General features: G+C 41.7%; 1 long non-coding RNA gene across 1 annotated transcript in view; it reads right to left on the bottom strand.

The window, feature by feature from the left end:
- Positions 1–23,736, bottom strand: part of LOC141728277 (uncharacterized) — a 168,913-nt gene that overhangs the window by 33,285 nt on the left and 111,892 nt on the right. The gene's annotated exons all lie outside the window — the stretch shown is intronic.

Below are 23,736 nucleotides of genomic sequence, written 5' to 3' on the forward strand. Positions count from 1 at the left end.
AATCTCACCCTTTCCTTCATCATCCCATGCTCTCCTCAGGACAGCACTGAGGCAGGTATGTTTGTCGTTACTGAGAACATCTAAACATGTGCTTAGAGATCAGCAGGCTGCAACTTAACTAAAGGCATTCCTTTGAACTGCGGCCCATACGTAAATGTCTTTAAAATTCTTTTACTGTTTCGTTGTTTTTTTATTCACTAGCCATTTTAGGAGACAATGTCCTCTTTGACACTTAATCCCTCCTATTTGCTGCTTATCCTGGTTACCTGCGGAAAACTCACCTGTGTGCCTGACTGTCCTCCCCTGACCACACAAACATGGCTCAGATGTCTGACCTGCTAATGTAATTCCACTGTGTGACAGTGACTTTCCCTGTACACCAAAGGCCACCCAGCTGCATTTGCTGAAGGGTGAGGGACTGTAAAAACAATAGAAAAAAAAGCCCCATAAACCAAGTGCAAATACAAACTCCAGCCTCTCTTTACCACTTGCACCCTGCATAATCACTTGCACCATCACCTCATTAAATGCACAGAATTAACACTGTTTTTGCAAGCTTTGCTCTGAATCACTTGCAGAGATGCAAGTGGCAAAGTAAGCTATAAGGCTGTGAAAATGCAATAATCATGAAGCCTTGATCTATTCCTGTTACCTGCTGCACATTACTCTTCTTTGGCAGGACCACTCTGATTTGCAGTGGGGTGAGGAAGATGCTGGCTGGAAAAGCAGCAGATGTGACTGGCAGGCAGGTGGGCACCCCTCTGCAGCTGGCAGTGCTGCCCCCTCCCCAGACTGCTGCAGGAGCAGAAATCTGTGCTCCAAGGATGGCAGAGTGCCCTTCATTACCTGGAGCTGAAGTAAGACTTAAAGATGAATGGGTTAGTGGGCAGCAGACCACTAACAGATGCTTCAAGAGCATTGCATTTATTTGCAGAGTGGTATCAGGGTCTGGGCAGGATCACTGGTGTTTTGTTCTCTGGTGTCTTTGGACATGCAGCCACACCCTGGTTACATGTGACACAACTCTAGCAAATCTGATCAGAAGTTTCCTTTTCATGGACAGCAGACAGTTGCAGTAGGACAAGGTACTATTCTACCACATTTCCCCTGCTATGTCTTGTTTTCCACCTTGAAATTCTGAGGTAAAGCAGATGGGGCCCATTTTTTTTGTGGTTTCTGGACACTTGGTGATGTTTGCTAAACATCAGGAAACATGGATCTCTCTTAACTTATGCATCTAGGCAGATCAGCTCAGCTCTAAAGGCATATGCAGTCAGAACACACCCATGTTCAGTGAGGTGTACCCAGGGGCCCAGAAGTGCACCAGTGGTGTGGGAAGGAAGGAGAGTCTTGTAGGACTTCAGGAAAGTCCAGAAAAAATCAGAATATTTAGGCTGTGGCACTAGAAGGGTCACTGTGCTTGCCAAGCCTGTGCCCAAGTGGTGCAGCAGGGCAGCCCCTGCAAGCTGGGAATACTGTGGGAATACTGATGCTCTTACTTTGGAGAGCCATGTTCTGGAAGCTTTGCTTCCTGGCAGTCTGCAGCATCCCTTAAGAAGAGCCTTCTGCTACTTTGCCATCACACTATACACAAAAATGCGGTTTATTTGAGATCAGTTGAATTACAGCTTATATTGGCTGTAACAAAATCAGATACACACTTAAAACATCCTTGTGTGGGTGTTTGACCTGAAAATGATGAAACAATAAAACAACTCAAACAAAAAAAAACCTACCTGCATCATCAAGTTGTACAAAAATGGAGCCAGCAGGTAAAGAACATTGCTCATGGGGGATGATCACAAAACCTGCCAGCATCAAGCACTGCATTGTGCTGACACCCCTGCATCAAACTTGCTCTCAGCGGACACAGCCAAAGAACTGCTGTTGCTCGAATGTCCTTAAACTTCGGCTTGCACTACCAAGAAAAAGCTGAATCTTCATTGAGTGTAGGGTATATTTGGGTCTGGAAATCCTGCCTTGTAGGTCAGCCTCCAACTGAAGGAAAACCATAAATACTCTAACTCCATTTCACCTCATGGAGACTAAACACCTTCAAGGATCTATTTGATATTTATGACATTTAGCAGAGAAGTGGTGTAAACAAATACTCAAATAAAGATGAGGCAGTTTCAAATAAAATGTGTCACTAATCACCACTCCCTGACAATGTCATTGGATGTGCAACCCATTTTACAAAACTTTACCCAAAATTATTTGAAAATTTCACACCATCCAAGGACAGCTGGCAGAAAATGTGGTCAGGACTTTCACATCCTGCCTTCAGGGCCAAGCATACAGAATTTGGAAAACTAGGACACAGGCAGTGATCATAGTTGGCATAAAATATCAGGTGAGCTGGTCTTTGGAGGCTTTCTTAATTTTTTAATCAGGTTGGTTTTATTTCCCTGTTTGCCCCTTAAAGCCCTTGCTTTGTTGCTTTCTGAGCTGGAAATCCATAAAGTTTTCTCATCAACACTATATTTCAGAAAGTAAGTACATTTTCAGAAAGTCTTTCTTCTTTCATGACATAAAGCCTTTAAGTTTTTCCCTGGGAACCATGTTTGTAGCAGATACCTTGGCAACAGACACTGTCTTGGTCTGATCCTTATAAGGCTTTAATCAGAATGATTTTTGAAAACATGGATTAAGCTCCATCTATGCTATAAAGAAACCATTTTTCATTAAGCCATTTTCAACCAAACTGCGTTCAGGCAGGACACTAAATCATGCAAACAGAATATAAATCACTTAGCAATTCTATAAATCATGTTGGTCACTGATAAAAGAAAAAAAGAAAAGGAAAAGATTAAAGTATTCATTTAAAAATGAACTAAAGAAAAAAAAGTACACTTCCTGCATTTCCATTGCTTAATGCAGCCACATTTAACTGGGCTGAAACCTATGTAAGACAGAAGATTTTCAAAACTGAGGTAAACATTTCTAGCAGTGGTCAGGAATTTTAGGACAAAAATTTTCTTTTCCCTTCACATACAATGAAAAAAATCCAGTCATCTGTCAAAATGAAGCTGATTGATAGCAATGGTTTGATCTTAACAAGTCTCTCAGCTTAAAAAAACTGCAAAAGGACCATTGAATGATGAAGGATGGCTGTTTTGACATTTTTAAAAGTGAAAAGTTTTATTTTCTAATTGAAGGAAACAAGCAAAAACCCCACATTCCTTTTGTACTAAAAAGAGGCGACTGCTTTAAAAGGTCACAATCCAAATAAACTCTTTGAACATTATTAAAGTAAAATATTTAGCTTGGCCCCATCCTGATTTTATTTTGGAAATTTTCATCCAAGTTTAAAAAGGACCTTTCATCCTTGGTTGGACATAAGAAAAATACTGGAATTCTTGAGAACGCTGACGGGGTGAGGAAGCTCATCCCCATCCAGGTTCAGTATTTCCCTCGTGTGCCAGTTTCACTGGCAGGGTGCTCAAGGCCATCTGTTCCTTGACTCTTAAGCGGGCTGAAAAGTAGGGAGGAAGTTATTGCAGGCTTTAATTCTCAGGAGAGCAGAGACAGGCAGGTGAGATCCCTGCCAGAGGAGGTCACATCCTCAGCCTGGGTCAGCCAGAGTAGGACATGGCTCGTGTAGGGTCAGGCCTTATCTAGACCCTTGGAGTACTGGCACAAACATCTCTCTGCTCACAAATCAGGCCCTGTGTCTAAATGCAAATTTGAACTCTAATGACTGCAGTGCTACCTGTGCTGGCCACTGCTTTGCTAAGCTGGTGGGGTTTTTTTCCCATTAATGTACCTCTTGAGTCCATTTTACAGAAAAACTAACAAGTCAGCCACTGCTTTACCATGGGACCCATTAGCAGCAGGCATTTAAAAGTGCAGACCATTTACTTCACCTGTACCAACCAGCCCTGCTTGTATCAATCACCAGAACATCACAGACACCAGCAGGACTGCACGGATTTATATGATCTGAGGATCTGCCTTCTCACCTTTGCTGGGGTATTTGCAGTAATTCAGTCTTGGTTCTGAGAGTGGTTACTTGCAGCTGGACCCCCTTGTAGAGCCCCAGTGAAATAAAATTAGGTGAGGCAATTTCTGAGGCGATTTAAGGCCATTAACATGACAAAAAGTGATTAACATTGTTTGTGTGATTTGCTGCCCTGGATGAGCACTGTTTGGTTGAAAATGACTTAGTTAAAAATGCTTTTACATACAGCTGGGTGAGGACTTAATCCATGCTTTCAAAAACACTGATTTTAGCCAAATATGGAGACGCTGTGCTCATCACCAAAGCAATGGCCCAAGGTATTCTGAGGAAGAAACAAGTCTCATTTCAGGTCTAGCCCTGAAACCACCCACAGGCTGTGACTGACTGTCAGAGCATTCCTAAGTAACATGCTCCATTTCTGCAATGAAGTTTCATTCTTACAGGAGACTGTTTGCAATGTAGAAACAGACCCACATCCAACAATCTGTAGAATCACTGCAGCTTATCAGTGTTCCCCCTTCTCTGCCCCAGTGGTCTGCCCTCCTCAGCCTTTCCAACAGAAGGAAACTTACTTTGAAGCATATCTACATTAATGTCTCCCTACCAAAGAGAGAGAAAATGCCTCAGGTGGCAGAGGCAATATTTGCAATGCTCCCTAATCCAAATACTGTTTTCTGACAGTGTCTCTCTGCCACTGTTTCTTAAATAGGTTCAAGAGGGGTGTGCAGAAGAAACCTTGGAAAAGCTGCTTCTAATAGCTTAGGTTGTGTGTACCTAAATTAAAAACCATCTCATTCAACAGTTCTCTGGCTGAGATTTGTTTGCTCCCACTGCCAGATGCAACTTAGTGGCACCTGCTCACCTTCTGGTTTGGAACTGAGCTGGCAACACCTGTTCTGATTTAATTTGATGGAGGTAAATCACTGCAAGTCTCCCAGCATCAAGGATCCATTATCGGTAACTACATTATCTGCCCCATACTGAACATTTGCTCTGAACACACTTACAGGAAGATAAGCAAAATATTACCAAGCATTTCAGGAAGCAGTTGCCAATCTAAATTTTTCCCCCTCTAGGAGCACCTAGCTCTGTGAGTAGGAGGGAGGAAAAGTGAGTTTACCATCAGGCTTTTGAAAGTTGTGGATGAATGCAGATAATAAAACTGAATTAATGGAGGAGGATGTACAGATCTACTCAAGGGGATTTCTGCAGGAGGTGGAGGACTTATTTTGGACTGCAAGAATAGAAATATCTTTAACAGTTGCAGTTGTAAGAGAGAGCTGGTGTGGTTTACAAAAGGGGATATACAGCCAGAGATTCATAAGTGAGAACAGGAATTGGTTTCTTTGGTTTGTGGGCAACGTGAGGCACACAGCCATGCAGCTCACTGTTTTTGCATCAGTGAGTTGCAGGACCATTGTTATCCCCTGGCTACTGCTGGGATTCTTGCTGGGATTTGAGGAATTCATGAAACAAAATGAGGGAAATAAACCCCCTTTTGGCAGAGTAGAAAAATAGATCCAAAAGGTCCGCAGAAAGGAAATGCAGATTGCATGTGAGGAGCACAGCCACAGCTTTGGAAGTAATTTCCTTTTTGAGTTTCCCAAAGTCTGTAACAATGCACTGACAACACATTAGCAAGCAGAGTGGGGATTGCCTTCTCCTAACCAAGCATTTTCCAAGCAGTAATGACTCTGTGCACTGCTGCTTTTCCCTCTTCCTCACATCTCCCAGCCCCAGGAATGTTCAAGTCCCTTTCAGAGCCAAGTACATTGCAGTTCCCACCTTAACCTGCTCACTGGCAAACCCTGCCTCATGTTCTGCTTCAAACCCCATCGCAAGACCAAACAACTGACCTTGAAAGTACGAAGCAGAGGTGACTATCAGAGATTTGTCTCTCTGGGAAGCTCAGAACAGCATCCACAGGCATGCTGCACTGCTGACCTTTAGCATAATCCCTAGGCATTAATTTCACTCATGTTTCTACACCAGCCTCAAAGCCTTCATCTGCATTTGGACATAATAGGAGGCAGGGATATTTTCCTTGCTGTTTACTACTTCCCATTTGAGTTGACTACCACCTTCTTTTTAATTTTTTTTCCTTCTCATCTGCTCAATTTTGCAAAGCTCAACAGTGAAATTGCAGCTAAACATAGTTGGCATAAGGGGAGAACTACCTTGGAGGCATTAGGAGAGAGCAGAAGCCTGCATCAGCTTTTGCACAGGCACAGCAGCTGACATATGGCACAATGCAACAAGCAACCAGACCCAGAGCTATCTGGCAGTGACCTGCACATCTGCTGGCATAGGAACTGAGGCCTTGGGGCACAGTTCAAACTGAGCTAGTGTGAATGAGAAAAAGCAGCTTCCCCATTCTTTCTTATGGCACATCCATCTGTTGCACAGTTTATTATTGGGAATGGGGTTGTAACTATGACAAGACCCTGTGTTATAAAGAAGAACTCCAAAATTACATTGTGGGATTTTTTTCTAATGCTGGACTTAATTTAATTTGTGTTCAAATGAAAAAGTTTTCTGTTTTATATTTTATTTTATTACAATTTCCCAATTAGTAATCTGAAGGTTCTTTCTGGAGTTCCACAAAAGTCACACCCAAACACTTTGTTCTGTGTTTCTAGAAAAAAATATTGCTTCAACAAAACCTTATCCTGAGAAACACCAGACTGAAACAGTGGGTTTTGGAAGTAGAGTGGGGAGTGGGGAGTAGAAAGAGTAGAAAGGCAAATGTTAGTTGTAAAAGAATGGGGATTAGGATTTAGCAGTGTCCTGAAGGTGAGGAGTTAAAGAAAGGGGAAACATCAAGGTAAAGCATCTAAAGAGCATGGGTGAGGATTATGAATAAGGTACATGTTTTTTGCCACAATGAAGTGACTGGCAACAGTATCTAGAAAGGCAGAGTATCTAGAAAGGCAGACATTAGGGAGGGAGGGAGGCAGAAGTGGGAAAGTAATTTGAAATGCACTCCCATAGAGGTCTGAGGTGCTCCAGTACTAGGATATCATGAAGTGGATGTGGGTGAAGGGCTATTGAGATTCCAGTGGAGAGCAAGAGGTAAGGCCACAGAAGAGGAGGAATGGAGAGGAGGACAGGCATATTGTGGGAAAAGGCTGTAGGAGGACAAAGATTTGAGGAGAAAAATGTATCTGTCAGTACTGAAAGGGGTAAAGAAGTTCAAGGATGAAATAACCCAAACATGTTGACCTCAGAGCACACATACATAAAGGGATCTTCTTGGTGCCTGGCTTGTATCACCAGGAGATATTATTCAGTCACGAGTTTTTCATCACAAAAGAGTTGATACTGAAACATATATTTTCCAGTTATCACATATGATTGAACGACAAGTAACACCTCCCTCCCATGCTGAAAGAAGCTGCAACCAGTAGTCAGGGTGATACTCCATCCCCCTCTGAAATTGTAGCTCTCTTTCTCACACAGTTCAGAGCAGATTGCCTTGTTGTTTCTCCACAGTGGCTTTGGGTTTGTTTTTTTTTTCCTTTTCTTGTTTATTGGGAAGTGAAGGCCACTGACTTTGGCAGCATGGCTTAGGCAGGTTCCTCTTTTCTCTAGAGGTCTTGCACTATTTCCCTGAGATACAAACCCAGTTCATACTGGGAAGCACATAATAACTCAAAGCAGGATAATACAGCAGCTGAGAACTGCCTTGTGACAGGACAGCAATGATGTAAGTGGAGGAAGCCACCAGGAATTTCACAGGGTAAGTCCTAGAAGCAGAGTGAAGGAAGGGGAGTTTCTGCTTTCAAAAGCATGAAATAACTTGAAAGATGCCAAAATTTCCAACATGGGGAACAATGGGTTCCTGGAGGTGAACAATTCATAGCTGAAAGAAAGAATTCAGGAAGAAGAGAATAATTTCCTTTGGGAGATATTTTCAGTGAAATTGGCCCAACTTCATAAAATCCAGGAAGCTGAGGGCTTTTTCCTGCAACAAATATCTGTCACACCAAGCTGGCCAGAGCAAAGATCAAGTAAGAAGTTTATGTGCTAGGAGAATTATCCTGTGTTTAGAAGTCAGCTTATTTTTAGGCCTCAAAGAATGGCAAAAAAGAAAATACACCTTAGTAGTGATTAGCCAATACACTGGAGTTTTTTTCACTATTTCAGGAAGATCCAAGTCAGTTTTCAGGCAATTTCTGGCTGTTAACCCTGCTATTTGTAAGTGAACAGAAAGAAAAGAGAACAGAGAGTCTTCCATCTAATGAAAAGAGAAAAGAAAATCCAGAGGACTAACAAGTAAAAGCCACTGACCACCATGTAAATCCCAGCTCTAAAATGTGAAAGTTCACAGTGACTCCAGAAGATTATGCAGAAAACCCTTAGAGTCTTCCAAGGAAGACGGATTGCTAATCTTCACTTTTCTGTCTTACATGCACTCATGCATGCACAAATCTGCAAACTATCACAGGTTTTATACATACACACTTCTGTTTCTTTGGACCAAAACTGGTATAAATGGTAACAAACGTGTAATCCTTCAATGCAGACGCGTGCCCATGGGCAGTGTTGTGCTCTAACACCCTTCAGTGCAGTGCTGGTCAGACAGAGATATTGTGAGCATCACCTACTGCTCAGGGCATTAGGGAAGGGCCACTAACTCAGGAGTGCAGAGGCTCTGCCTTTATCAATAACACCAAGCACTTGTAGAGATCAGAGTGTTTCTCTGTCCTTCTCAGAGCTGTATGAAGATAAGAAACCATAGTACCAATTTAGAGAGTTGTAATTACACACAAATGTTGCCACATAGGAAATAATTGATGTATCTGGATAAGAGGCCAGTTCTCTTATCCAGAAGATACACATACTAGGTCATGTGTTTTACATATCCATCAGGCTTTCCTCTATGAGTTTGTAAAGACAAGCTGGTGCAGAATCCCCAACACCACCCCAGTGTCCTCAGTGATGACAAGAAGGGGTACACATTTCCATTTAATTACAGTCTGTTTCTTTCAGTGATGCTGGGACCCTGGCTAAAAGAATAACATGCTTGATACCTTCTCCAAAACAAACAATTGATAGTCTGGAAAAGCTGTAATTGAAGTGTCTCATTGAGGGCTCTGAATTCCCATATTATAAATATGTAATTTCATAGTAATCACATACATTACATAATATAAATCTCTTCTACATCAGGTAAAGAAAGTTATTCCCATTATCAACTGCTGAAATCTGATTTGATTTTTTACAACACAATGCTCTCCAGGGTGAGCAAAATCAGTTTGGCTTTCTAGAGAATACAATTATAGGCTTCAAGCAAAAGAGCTTAGAGAAGGATTCAACAGTCTGTCTTTGTAAATTATACTCTGAGGTTTGCATTTTTCTCTCTACTTGATGGGGTGAAGGGATTGCATAGAATAGGCCTCAAAGAAAACACTCCAGTAAAAAAAAAAATCAATCCATGGAAAAGTTGGGTTTGATTTGGAGAGCAGGTATGTGCAGACTTGAAAAGTGGCAGGCAAAAAAACTGGTGAGATTTAGGGAATTGTGAGACAATAAGGGAATGATCCAGCTATTTTGGTGGGCTCCAGCCAGTGTGGTACAATGCACTCTTGAAATGACAGTGCATGTGTCTGTTTCCTGATGACAGTATTTGATTCTGCAGCTGATAGAAAAGAAACAGATGCAGCTACCAAGAGGCTGGGCCACTGCACAGGCTGACACAATTTACAATATTAAAGTATCTATATAGAGGAGTCTGCTCATTCAGCATAATCATCCTTTTCTTGATTACTTCTGTCTCTATCCAGGTTTTTCCAATAATTTTTGCTTCTTTTAATTGAACTCACTCTTCTGTGATCCTGGCTGACCTGCTATATTTGAAGAATGAACACCCCTACATCTTTTTTGCCCTTATACCATAAAGCTTAACAGGCATCTTTATTAGAAATCTAAGACATCATTAAAGTATTTTTTCTCATATTGCCAGTTATAACAGGGAACACAAAATGTGTATTGCATTATTTAGTTTTGAGCTGACTTCTCTGCAGCAAGCAGGGGGGACAGGGAAGCAAGCAAAGCAATAAACAGAAACTAATTTTTTTTTCTATAGCTGGATGGTCTTCAGACACCTGCTGTGTGTTTCTAGTGATGTGTTCCTTCCACCCCTCGAATACCTGCTAGTCTAGAAACAATATCCACACCAAGCCCATGATCTATTTATTCTCTAACCATAAATTATCAGATGAGATCCTCAGATGTGTCTCAACCTTTACACTTCACATCCACAGTCTTTATCAATGCTATTCTAAAGGGCAGGCATATTTGATTTAATAGTCTTTTTACTTTTCCCTTCATTTTTCTGTCTTTTGTGACTTAAACAATCAATCTTCTCTCTTTTCTCACATCTTTTTACTTGAGAAACTTCTATTTTTACTCTTGCTCTTGACTGCATCTCTTTTGTCTCTAACAACCTGTCAGCAAATAGCATTTTCTGTGTTGACACAGCTCTTTCCCTTCTGATGGCAGAGCAAAGGCATTAGTGTAACTTAGCTCTGCCCTGGAGTCAGAGGAAGGGGATTTTGGCTCCAGGGCAGTGGCTGGGAGACAGATAAACTGCTCAGAGGAACTGTGACTGCTGCTCTTTCACTGGTCTCTCAGGATGCCTCCCTGAATCCCTGGTCCTCAGAATGACCCCTGCATTTGGGAGTGAAGGTTTGGATGACACTGCCGGATTGCCAGTGAAGCTGGAGGTGAAGCTGAAGGTGAAGATGGAGGTGAAGATGGAGGTGAAGATGGAGGTGAAGATGTCTTCTCCAGCATGGCAGTAACACCTCCCTCTCTGGTACTTGTTTGAACAAACACAAATTTAATTTCTCTCAGAAACGCCCCTGTGAGTAAGGACTGTCTATCACTGCTGATCATGAGAAGTGAGATCCCAGAGCTACTCCCCAATTTAAAGCCCATCATGATACAACTGGCAGAGGTCATCCTTGTAGCTTGTTGGAAATGAGACTGTGCTTGCCTCTGACCCCACCTTCGCTTCCCCTCTGGCCTTACACAGAAAATGGCACTTAGAGAAATTCCTTAGGGCTCTGAAATGCTGAATGGGTCTTCCTGCACTGGTCACCTTCACTCTGTGTCATGGTGAGCCACTGCAGCACTGAGTGATGGAGAGCTTTTTCCTTCATAAGAATGCATTGGAGACATTTCTCACATGAAAAGTTGAGAAATATGAGTTCACCTCCTCCCTCTTTTGTCTGTTCTTTCTTCCCCCCAACAAAAAGGGTCATTTCTGCAGCCTCTGCAGTCAGAAGGGATTTTATTGTGGAGCTCATCAGTCACAGTATGGCTTATAAACACAAAATGCCAGCACAGATCTGTCAAGTCTCTTCCTTGCTGCATGACACTTGCCTCTCTGTTCCCTTCCTGCCTTTTCCACTCTCCCTTGTCTCCAGGCCAGCAAGTCACTCACTGCCAGTGCTGTGCCAAAGCTCTTCTCCAGGTGCAGCTTCCCTCTGTGGCAGCTTTACCCAGTGTCACCCTGCCTGTCCTGCTGTCCCCTGGGGAGGGGCATTAACAGCGGGTCACACACACCAGCACACAGCACTGGAGGCAGAGAGGAGGAGAAAATCATCCCAGAGGAGGAGAAAATCATCCCAGAGGACTCCTCAGGCTGCCCCTCAAGCTCTGGATAGCAAAACGTGTCAGGCTCCCTGTGGTTTAAATTTACCCAGAGTATTTCAGTACTCACAAGGATGTCCCACAGCAAGGAGTGGTGTTTTAATAAAGCTGCCTCCTGCTCCTGGGCACCAGACTATAGGGAAATAAAAGGGGGCTGTGTTACCCCACGTGGGCAAGTCTGCCCCACACATTCCATGCCAGGGAGTCATCAGACATCATAGCAAAGCCTGTTCAGTAACAGATCCTCAAGAACACATAGTTTGTGCTTCAGAGCTCTCCAGGGGAGGGTGTTTCAACACAAACCCCCACACAGCTTCATAATACATTACAGAACTTTATTTGGACACTGGTCGTTCCCATGAGTGGGTGCAATCTGGGTGAGAATGTGGAAATCCCTTTCCTCCAGCAGCCTCTGCTCTGCTGGGACGTGTCCCAGCCCACCGAGTGGGATGAAGAGGGAGAATGCTCATCACTTTCTCAGCTTGCTGTGGGCACATCTTTACCTGTCTGCCCACACCTCCAGTAAAGCAGCAGTGGGAAGCCTCTCCCCATATTGCACAGGTGCTGTTGTAGGAGGCACTGGGAGGACACAGTTAACCTCTTTCTAGCATTTTCTCTTCTTCTCTACCCCAGATAAACTGACACCTGATTTATGCAGAAAAACTAGGAAAGCACAGAAATCAAAATGCATAAGCACAGGCAGGTTTTTCTCAAAGGATACCCATGATTCTTTGGAAAACTGAATTTATGTCAAAACCCCCCCTTGCTCTCACTGTCCACAGATCAAATTTACCATAGTTTCATTTCCAAACTTTTTAAAAAAAATTTTGGTGTGTCTAAGTCTATATTTCTGACATCCTGTTGTACAGCAAGCACTTCTTTTAAATACACCATCACAGCCACTCCAAGCCACATCTCTGTCACATCTGGAAACGTGGAAAGGGCCACCAGTGATTCCCTGTGACTCACTCCTGTTTTCTGCATTTTACACAGGAAAGGTTTGTGCCAAGGAGAGGGAATGTCAGGAACCATAGAGATGGTTACACAGCAGGTTAAACAGGAAATCCTGCTCCTGCTGATGAGGATTTACTCAGCATGGAGAGGTCATTCACTTCTGAAGGAAACAAAGAAAGCTGGCTGAACAATCACTGTGTATCTTGGGAAACTTCCCAGAAGTTTCGCTGATGTTCCAATCATCTCAGACTCTTAGCAAATCTAACTTAAATATGTTAAATACCTTAAAGACTAGAACTAAGCTATATCCCAAAAAATATTTCTACCACAGTCTCCTTAAGATATCTCTAACAATAGATTTCACATGGAAAAAAATAAATTCCACTTTTCTGTCCTACTCCTGTTCAGTTCAGACTCCTCCACTTCCCAGGGGAAGCAGACAGCTTCGGTTCCTCTAAGAATATCTGAACTGAAAAGAGCTCTCCTGTCTCACCACAGACATTAGGTAAGGATCCCATCCTCACCAACTTCAAAGCTTCTGCTTATGACTTCAGGAATGAGAAACTGATATTCATGTTAGGTCTATCAAACCTATATTCTTCTGTAAAAATAAAGAAATGTAGCTACCATTTGGTAATGGCATGACTCTGCAAATAAATTCATGTAACTAAATCTGTCTGGATTCCCAAACCACGCATAAAATGATGCAAAAATGGAATGCAAATTTGCAAAGATCAGAGAAAGCACATTTCTCTTATTCTTATTTGGACCTCCATGTGTACATCATTTGGACCTTATACATCATACAACATGTTTTGGTTCATTTATAATAACAACAATAAAAAAAAGCTGTTTAAATATTTTCTCAGCTGTTAAGTGGGATTTCTTTCTTTAGTGCAAATAATTAGGTATTGAAGATGTAGTGATCTATTTGATACAGAGAGAATATTTGAAGAATTTTAAATAAGAAAAATAAACCCTATATGAACTCACTACTGTACACTTATGAAATGTTTGAAATTTAAGGCTGATATTTTAGCCCTATCCCCAAAAAGTCTTCTAGTTAATAGCTATGCATATTTATGTACTTTAAATTAGTTACTTTCATTCTCTCATATTGTTCTATGAATATAAGATAAACTTAGGAACTAGAGAGATCAAGTTATGAAAATAAGATTCAGAAATACAGAATTTTTAAGGCTGGATCTGGTGATCATCCCTGCCAAGGCAGGGTCAGCTAGAACACGAAGCTGTCCTAGTGGGTTTGGAATGTCTCCAGAGAGGAAGACTCCACAACCTGCCTGAGCAGCCTGTTCCAGAGTTCAGACAGCCTCAGCATAAAGTTCTTCCTCATGTTGAGGTGAAACTTTGTGTTTTAGTTTATGGCCATTGCTCCCTGTCCTGTCACTGGGCACCACTGACATTAATTAGTCTGTCACCACCTTCTTGACAAATGCCTTTGAGGAGTTTATCTGCACTGCTGGCATCCCCTCCCAGCCTTCCCTTCTCTGGACTGCAGAGGCCCAGCTCCCACAGTGTCTCCTCATAAGAGAGGTGCTCCAGACCTCAAATCATCTTTGTAGCCTCCATGGCACCCTCTCTAGTAGCTCCTTCTTCTTGTATTTAGACTTGAAGTTTGTTCCTTAGTCCATATAAATTACTAAGGCACATAATGTTTTGTCAGATTATAGTGCACTGTATTTCTTCCTATTTCAGTAACAATAGAATGATTGGATGAAAAAAGAGAATTTTCTCTACAACTTCTATGTAGCTAACTGTGTAGTCTAATCAATTTTTTTTTTTTTGGTTTTTAATATAAAGGGAATTTAGACTCTACAGAAACATAGTGAGAGACAAAAAAGCAGAATTTGGTATCTGCAGGTACCTATTATAGCCATCAGTTCAACCCATCACTAAAACGTGGCTATTTTAGCCCTGGCTGAAGCCCTACAGGGCTTAACCACATGCTTAACTTATGCATTTTGCTGCATTAAAACTTGGACTAAGTAGTAATCACTGTATTTTACTTTGGCTTGTTGCTGTTAATATTGATTAACGTACTTGTCATTGCCTCCAGTCCCAGTGTGCTGGACTGTGGCCTTAAATATTACTCTAAAACCAGAAATCCCACTGAAGTACTTTAGTATGTTCTTCTTAAATGGAGATACATAAATATCCTAATTTTTCCTAACTACTTCATTGAGATTGCCCATTTGAATTTTTAGCTGCAGTTTTCCAACTTCTAAAAACCCTCCACAGTAAATGCATCCTTGGGGTGCTGTGGAGGAACCAAAGCAGGATAGGACATTACAATCAGGCTGGAGCACAACAATGGACACCAAAGGAAAGGTGGGAACACAACATCAAAGTCAAATGCTAGAGAAAGCAGCTGGGAGGAGACAAATGGTCTGGGAAATGGTTGTATAAAGTACTCACAGAACCAGTAAAATAAGCTGAACTTCCCAAGCCACTAAGTTCAAGAGGCTTTGGCAAGTAAAATGCATAAAACCCATCCCAAAGGCAGGTCATCTTGTGGTTACAACAAGATGAAAGCACTTCAGAGATGTTTTATTTCCTAAGATCTTTCTCTCATCCATATATCCATACATCAGATTTTGTGAGAGAAATATATTTTCGCAATAGGGTAGTTTCAGGCCTTTCTCTGTCCTAGCATTTTGCAAGATGCCAGGTCAAGTGTGTGCACCCTCTGCTCTCCCCCTCCTTTTTCTCCCCACTCCCTGTTTAAGCTGGGGCTGCATCTGCTTCCAAAGGAAGGAGGTGTATTTCAAATCTCCAGGAAACAGGAGATTATCACAGCTCTGGTTTTCTCCAAAATTCAGATAATTGACTAATGAACTTTTCCTCTCTGCTCATTTGCAGCAGCAGGAGGAGATGGAGGTAATTATGACACTTGCCAACTGAAGGTTCAGTACAGTGTGGTTACAACAAGCCAAAGGCCAGGAAAAGGCATGCACATTACATGACATTTTAAGAGTCTGCCAAGCCACAGGAATGAAGGGGATATCAGCAACAAGTCCCCACAAGCTGTGCTGTTTGCGGTCTTGTACTTTCACACGCTGCAGCACAGAAACCGCAGCCATGGATTCCCCAGGTGATTCCTGCCTCTGCATCCTAGCCTCGCTGGGAGCTCAGGTTCAGAGAGAGCTGCATATCCCTGTGTGTCTGATCTAGTCCTACTCAGCACACACTCCGTGGTTCTGTCCCCCGCCTCAACAAATGTTGGAAGCAGACTGAGTGCTTCCAAATGCACTATTTGCAATGTCCGGGTCACAGTGGCTTCCTTTGCATAAAAGCAAGCAGAGTTTTCTTTGGAGAGGGACTTCTGGAGATAATTCAGTGTGAATTGTAGTCATATATTTTTCCCACTGATCCCAAGTCACTGTTTCATATGCTCCTTCCTTCCTTCCTTCCTTCCTTCCTTCCTTCCTTCCTTCCTTCCTTCCTTCCTTCCTTCCTTCGAGTTGCAAACAAGCACCTCATTCTCTCCTGACAGCCACAGAAATCCACTGACATGACAAAAACTGGTTCAGCTCTGTTCCCTCAAAGGGAGCTTGAGCCCAAATGGGCAACTCAGAAGCGCAGCTCTCCAACATCCAGGAAAGACATCCACTGCCCTTTATTTCCAGAGGGCTCTATAATTTCAGCATGTGTGCTCTGAAATCCCTGGCACTAAGGGGATTAAATCAAGCTTCAACTTGTGGGCGCACTTGATTCATTCAGTAATCAATCACCCTAAAACATTCCAAGCAAAAAGGATGGTGTAATTTGTAACTAAGACCACAAGAAAGGGAAACAAAATCAATATTAGAATATAACCTAGTATGGACAAGGGTTTCTAGCACAGGATTACGAATGGGATAAATACAAACATTTAGAAAACAATTACACTGAATCTTAAATGATCCTGGGATGATCAATGTCAAAAGTACTGCTGTACATGAAGACGAAAGCCAAACATGAGCCACAAGAAATAAACAGCAGAGAATGGGAATGTTTGTGTTTTGCTTTAAAACTGTGTTTCCAAAAGTTTATAACATCTATAAAACCATCTAGAATGTCTATAAACCCACTGAAATGTACATAAAACCACTACATGTTTGCTCAATATATTTCAATAGTTTTAAAATTGTTCCTTGCAGCTTTAGAAGTGTGAGGCCTTCCAAAGGAAGTGGTTGCCAAACTTGATGCTTCAGACAAAGAAACCCATTGTTCAGTGGGATATTTCCTTTCCTATCAGGTGAGCTAAACTTTGTAGCTTTGTCTATAAAGAACAGCTGAAAATTTGTGATTTTAAAATTTTTTTTGTATGTGTTATTTTTCAAATTTCAATCAATTATCTTGAAGCACAGTCAGCTTAGAAGAGTGACTTCAAAAATTCCTACACTTCAGTGCTATACTACTGAGCAAAGTTTAACTAGATGATGTTTTAAGGGAGCCAATTAACGCACAGATCCCCCCAAAAAATAACTAATCCAACTTTTTATTTCACCCCTCTGAGAAAACTCTACATTGCAAGTCTGCAGTCAATACCCTGGTGCACATCAAGGATCCCTGGCCAGAAAAGACTTTGAAGCCATGCAGGCCTGATTTTGAAGTATTATTTGCCTGTTCTTGGGAAAGAAGCCACTCCTTGTTCTACTCCTTATCAATAGGTAGGGAACAAACGAGCAAAGATGAATTAGAGTGCAGCTTCAAATAAGTGACTGTGAACAATGACACTTCAGGTGAGTGTCTTGAAGTGAGACTGGGGATGGGTGTGAGGCCCATTAGGGGAAATACAGTCTGAGCTACTCTGGACAAAATACAGGACAGAAAAGATGAAGAAAAGGGAAGGTGTTTCAAAGGAAAATGCTGCCTTTTGTTAAAGGAAAAAAAAAACAACCAACACATTGCACAAAATCAGAAAATTTTGCAGTGTGCAATTTTGAGTAATAACACGCCATTTACTGCAATGAGTTGGTACTGGACTTCTTTTCTCTTTCCTTAAATCAACATATTTTGTCCACAACCAGCTAGAATGGAATTTTTTTGATACAGGTTTTATGTCTGGCATCTGTGTAATTCTGGTCTGACCTAATGTGCCTGTACAGGGATTGCACTAAAATGGTATTAGATGGCAGAAAATTAAGTTTCCAAGAAGCAGAAATAGAAAAAAAATTCAATTTGGTGGAAAGTGAAATGGAGAAATAAAAGTAAGAAATGGTGTGAAGGCATAAATTTACCAAGAAGGCACAACCTAAATTAGCTTGACCTGAAGTAGTGTATGACCTTGGAATTTAGCCTCCCACAAGCTTGCAGAGGGCCTGGCTCTGTCTTCCCCTGCTTCTGTCTTCTCCTACTCTGCAGCTTTGCAGCACCAGCTGTGTTCCAAGCCAGAGGTTGTCCATATGCCAGTATTTCAATCCCATCTCTTCAGAAATGCTGTCTCTTCTCCACAATGACCTTCAACTTTTTTTCTGTGAGGACTTCTGTGCTGTACAGATATTTGCCAGCTGGCAAATTGCTGCTGTTGGGCTACAAAACTCAAAGGTCTGAAAGGAATTAACCAGGGCAGGAAAGAAGGAAGAAAAGGAAGAAGTGTATTTAAACAGCAAGGTGCATAGAAGACTTGAGAAAAATAAGATGGGTTTTTGCCAGATCTCATATAGGAAAGCAAGAATGTCAATAAATTAAAAGGCAGGACAGGCTCAATAATAGCACTGAAAGGACAGATTTTCAAATTCTCCTTCAGGACACATTCTGCAGAAAACAATCCTTTAGTCACAAAAATAGCTGAAAGATCTGAAAAACATTTTCCAAACTCTGGCAATGTGATGAATTGCTGATAAATGGTCTCCAGCTCTAAAATGGTCCATTCCAAATTTGGCGTCCCTTAAATGCTAAAGAAGACGATATGAAAATTTAAGTCCAGATTTCTTTCTTCACCTTTAGAACAAAAATCCCATGAAATCATGATTTGACTTCGAAGAATAACCCCTTTATCAGCAACCACAAGATATATGCAACTAGCCCAACTGTTTAGCCAGCATTTTGTGATGCCAGCCATCCAGGATTAATTGTAAATTGAAAGAAATGGGCACTGCCAGAAGGTACATTGTGCCACCTCAGTAAAAATGCACCTGCAGGAAGAAACTCATCCCATGCTGCCTAATGCCCAAGGCCCAGGTGCTTAGCTTAGATAAGACACGTTTAAACATTTCATTTCTTCACCCTCCAAAAGGTGTCCCATCTTTTCTTGGGATTTGGCCTTGTTTCTCTGCAGGTCTAAATTTTGTCTTTTCAATGAATGAAAAGAGAGTGAAGTTCACTTTGGTTTTGCTTGGAATGATTCACAGAGCTTGAAGCAGACACAAAGCAGGCAGCAGCATCGATGCCTGGCCAGAGAGATCAGAGCAATGCTTTCACCCCAGCTCTTGGTACAGAGCTGCAGGAGAGCAGAGACAAAGCAAAAAACTGCAGTTATCTTACTGAGACGAGCTGAGATGAGGCAGTGGAGGACAGGGAAAACTAGGCCACAGTAGGTTTAGACATTGACCTTACCTGGGTCCTGCTGCAATGGGAAAATGGGAGACAGGCACAGTCCTGCATTAGTTGCTGGACATCTCAGCACCATGACAAATCTGCCTTTGGCATCTTTCTCTTCTCTTTCCCCTCCTCTCACCTCATGATTTACTTTCTGGCAGCATTATGAGAATTGCTGCTAGCCCTTTACCTAGCTTAGGTTAGCTGTACTTGAATTTTGCATGTTATTTACTGATGACCTTCACTTCAGAAGAGACCTGCTTTTTGTAGCCTTGCTGTGTAAAGACTGACAGCAACCTTCATCAGAGGATAATTTCCAAATGAGGAAAGTATCCACGTGGGACTGTCAGAAGCACTGAATTGATTTGTGCCTGTACCACAGGTCAGATTTAAACCCATTTTTCTTGAAGACAAACTAGACTGATTTATCCTCATGGGCCTCACCCTCCACTCTTTACAAGCCTCAAAACCCAGAAAGAAATGATGTATGTGCAGTTAGTACACCCATATCATGTGAGGGCAATTGATTCAATTACATTATAGCTACTGGAAACAAAACAGCCATATGGTGAGCTTTCTTCCCCAAAGTAATGGATGCTTCACAGCCACAGCTCTGATCCCAGTTAGTTCCCTGCATGGATGCTGCCCCCTAAGCAGGCTTCCCTAGGGAAAGCTATCCCTGAGCCATGGGAAAAATCCAAGTTCAGGCTGGTTAAAATAAGTATCTAAATCTCAATGCACTTCTCTGATGCTTTATCTGAACTACCGAGAACTCCTGAGTGTGCAAAAAAAAGCATTGATAATTTTATAAGAAAAGGATTTTTGTGTGTGTATGTGTGTGCAGGCACATATGTACTTGCTTTTCATTATCTCTTAATTCTGGAAGAGCAAGAAATAGATTGAGATGAAAAGCAGTAACTGTAATCTGTTTTTCTTCATGTGCTATGCACAATGTTGGCTCTGAAGACATAAAAAATTCAATCATGAGCCAAATCTGGCCTCAAATCGATCAAGCTCTGCCGGCTTCAATGGAGCAATTGCAGAGACGAACTCCAGCCGCTGCTCCGAGCCCACCCATTTTCACACCCTCCCTGCTTTCCAGCAGCCTGTCTGGGCTGCCAGCCTGAGATGAGAAATGCAAAGGTTCAGAGATATCTACAAAATTTGCATATGAGGTAGAGCAGGGAAATTCAACGTAGCTTTTGAAACAAAAAGAAAAAAGGGAACTAAACAAATGAACTTCCCCTTTTCCTTAGAAAGGGAAGACTTAGTTGGAGAAATTTTGTTCTGAGCATTTCAGCATCAAGACAGGACTGTCTTACCAGGCTCAGATTTTCTACATATGAGCAAAACTCCCTGTGGTTCAGAAAAGCCCCACTATTAAAGGTAGCTCTGGAAATAGGTATGAGTTGTTACTAATGAATTAAAAATGTGACAGCAGCTTTGGGATTTTTGTGGTTTTCCTGCTCTTTGGTTCTGACCGTGAAAAACCTACTAAGCAGAGCAGTTAACCTCAGAATAAGCAATATTTACTTGTACTTCCCAATACTTAAGACAGGAAATGCCTTAAATGTTGCAAATACTGAGGTTATAAAACTGTAAATGTTTGCCTGTCAGAGGCACCTGACAAATTTTTACAATCCTCAGCTGCATAAAGGCAGAGAGAGTCACCCCAGCACTCGGATTTTCCCCATCCTCTCCTTTCCCCCCATTTTACAGAGGTATTCATGAAAACCAGATGTTATTTTGCATTTTGGTTTCAAGGTTGCTGCCCTACCAGCACTTGTAAAAGTGTGATTTGGATTTCACAGAATCCTTTATATTTTTTTTTTTTTAATTGATGGAAAGGGAAATATCTCAATTTACGTTTTGTTTGCTAGATAAAGGCTCAAGACTGTTCTTCAAATATTTAAAGAGAGAAATTAATCAAGTAACTTTTGGGAAGACTGATTTAAATTATTCATTTCTACAGAATGATATAAATCCGTGGAGTACAGAAAATGTCAGAACACAGTGAATGCCCCAGAAGCCTCTAAACACCATTTTCCCCCAGGATAATGTAAAAAAATGGACAGAGGAGTCTTCCTACCTGGTTTTATTGTGAGCTTGGGTGTTTCCATGCCCATTCTTGCACAGGCATCCCAGAAGTGCAATTCAAATCTGGTTTTGGGCTTGCCTGGCCCAGCCTGGCAGCAGCCGTGGCACCCAGCCCCGGGTGGTGTGGTGGCATTGAAATGTTTGGCTGGTTTCACACGGCAACACATTGTTCACATGCCCTAAACATGACCATATGCAGGGTGAGGGGCTGGCACAGATTGCCCAGAAAACCTGGGGATGCCCCATTCCTGGAAGTGTTCAAGGGGAAGCCACCCTGGAGGGGAGTCTGAGCAGTCTGGTCTGGTGGGTGGCATTCCTACCCCTTCTAGTTACAGCAGGGGTGCTGTAACTGGATGATCCTTAAGGTCTCTCCCAACCCCAACCATCCTGTGACCTATGAGATGCTCATAGAGATCTTATTCTCATGTAATTTACCCAGTAATGCTGTTCAACTGCATGTGAGGACAGAACCCCAAGTCCTGTGTTCAAGGAATGAAAAGACATCACTAGACATCACTATTTACCACCATACAAAGGAGAGGAGAATCATATGTTAGGAATTTGTTTGTGTGATTTTGTCCTGTTGCCTCTCTGTAACACATCCTTGTGTCAGGAGAGAAATTCCCCTCAGGGATTTAAATCAGCACAATCATCCCTAACTCAAACAAATCTGATAACCTGGGACATTGTTCCTGCCAAGAGCCACTGTAACAGAGAACAAGGAAGTTTCTAGACTTCTGTTTTAACAGTGAAGTGTTAGGAGTGTAGTCACATACCACCTCTGAGTCCAGTGTTGCACTGGAAAGAGGGGCTGGGGTGCCAAGACAGAGTCTGCCATCCTCTTTCCCTCTGGATTAATGTGATTATTCCAGCAGCTGCCTGCTGCTGGAATGCCCCCTGATGCCCCACTGCTGCAGTGGGATCATATGCTGGCTGGGCATCCTTTATCTTTCTGTCTTTCAGCTTTGATCCATCCAAGTGGACAAACAATGAATTTAGTACAGCTTCCTTGAATCTAAAATATTCTTACTTTTACTGTTACTTCTGTCACAGGGGTAAATTTTTAATAATGTTCCACCTGAAGCATAAACCTACATGTTTTTGAATACATATATCCACCTAAATGTCCCTCAAAATCTTAGATGTTTTCTGTCTTTTCCTAAGATCTGCAACGGTATCAAAACTAAAATTCGTAGTATTGCCAAATTATATGTCAGTTGATAATATTTTTGGAGTTTGGGAAAAAAAATAAAGGAAATCCTCCAAAGAAATAAAAATAACCAGGTTAGAGGGAAAAGGGAGAATACTCTAATCTGACCCATTATCAGTTAGATTACTCCACTGCTCAAAACCATGTTAATTATGATTTATGTACACATCACCTTTTGCTATAGTTCAGGATTTTAAAAAAATGGACATCCTCTTTAGGCTCTCAAATACAATCTCTGTGTAGCAGGCTTGTGACTTTTTCAAGACTTTACAAAATGTACAGAATATTGTGAATAACTGCATACATGTAAGACCTTTTTTAAGCTTAAAAAAAACCTAAAGTGGTTCTAAAACCCACTGTCATTGGAAACCAGACTGTAAACACTTTTAATGAGTCAAGTTGAGATTAATTTAAATATTCATTCTGAATTTGTGAGTTTTGTCTCCTTTCCACAGCCTCTTGTGACTTAACATAGCAGGAGCTGCCAGCCTTGGGTATCCTTTGTCTTACATGTGACATTCCTTAAGATTCACTCCTGTGTCTCCAGAACGTTAAAAAGGAAGCAGCTTCAGGAAATGCCACGTGTAGCACTACTGTGTGTTGGAAAGGTGCAGCAGTCTCTACAAACTATCCTGTGCACTCAGCTCACCACAGTCCCACTAGTGAACTTTCATTAAACACTATGATCCTTAAGGCTGCAAGGCAGCAGGACAGTTTCCTTAACAGCCAAGGAATTTTCTACCCAAACAAACAAGGATCCATATATTGTAGCATCTTTCTTTTTATACCAGTTAATGTTAAATGCTTCAGAGGAAAGTGTAAATAATGATCTTGATTTAGGAAAATAACATCTGCTTTGCTTTAAATGTTTAAGACCTCTGGCTTCTGCCTACATTAAAGGAATATCACAACTTGCGTAGCACTTCAAACATATGTTACATATGTAAAATACATATATACATTAAAACATACATGTCTTGACTCCAGGTTACTGGAATGCATTTTTATCTTGCATGCAAAAAGCTTCAGGAGGACTGAATTCTGTGCCTAAAGCTAGGTAGGAATTTGAGTGCTTCCTTGGCAAGGGATGAATAAGAGCACATAATTGAATGCACTGGTCAATCAGGTTATGTTGATATGACTAAATAAAAGCCAGCCAAGAACAGATCTCGGGCCCCAGGGGCAGAAAGCTGCCCTTTCTGTGGCAGATTTGTCTTGGAAACAAATATTTGGAATAGTTCAAAGGGGAGCCAGGGGATGAGCTGGCTAACAAAGCAGCAGGGACAACAAGAGTGCAGGCTCTCCCTCCCTG

The sequence above is a fragment of the Zonotrichia albicollis genome, chromosome 2, assembly GCF_047830755.1.
Source record: "Zonotrichia albicollis isolate bZonAlb1 chromosome 2, bZonAlb1.hap1, whole genome shotgun sequence".
Taxonomy (NCBI): Eukaryota; Metazoa; Chordata; class Aves; order Passeriformes; family Passerellidae; genus Zonotrichia; species Zonotrichia albicollis.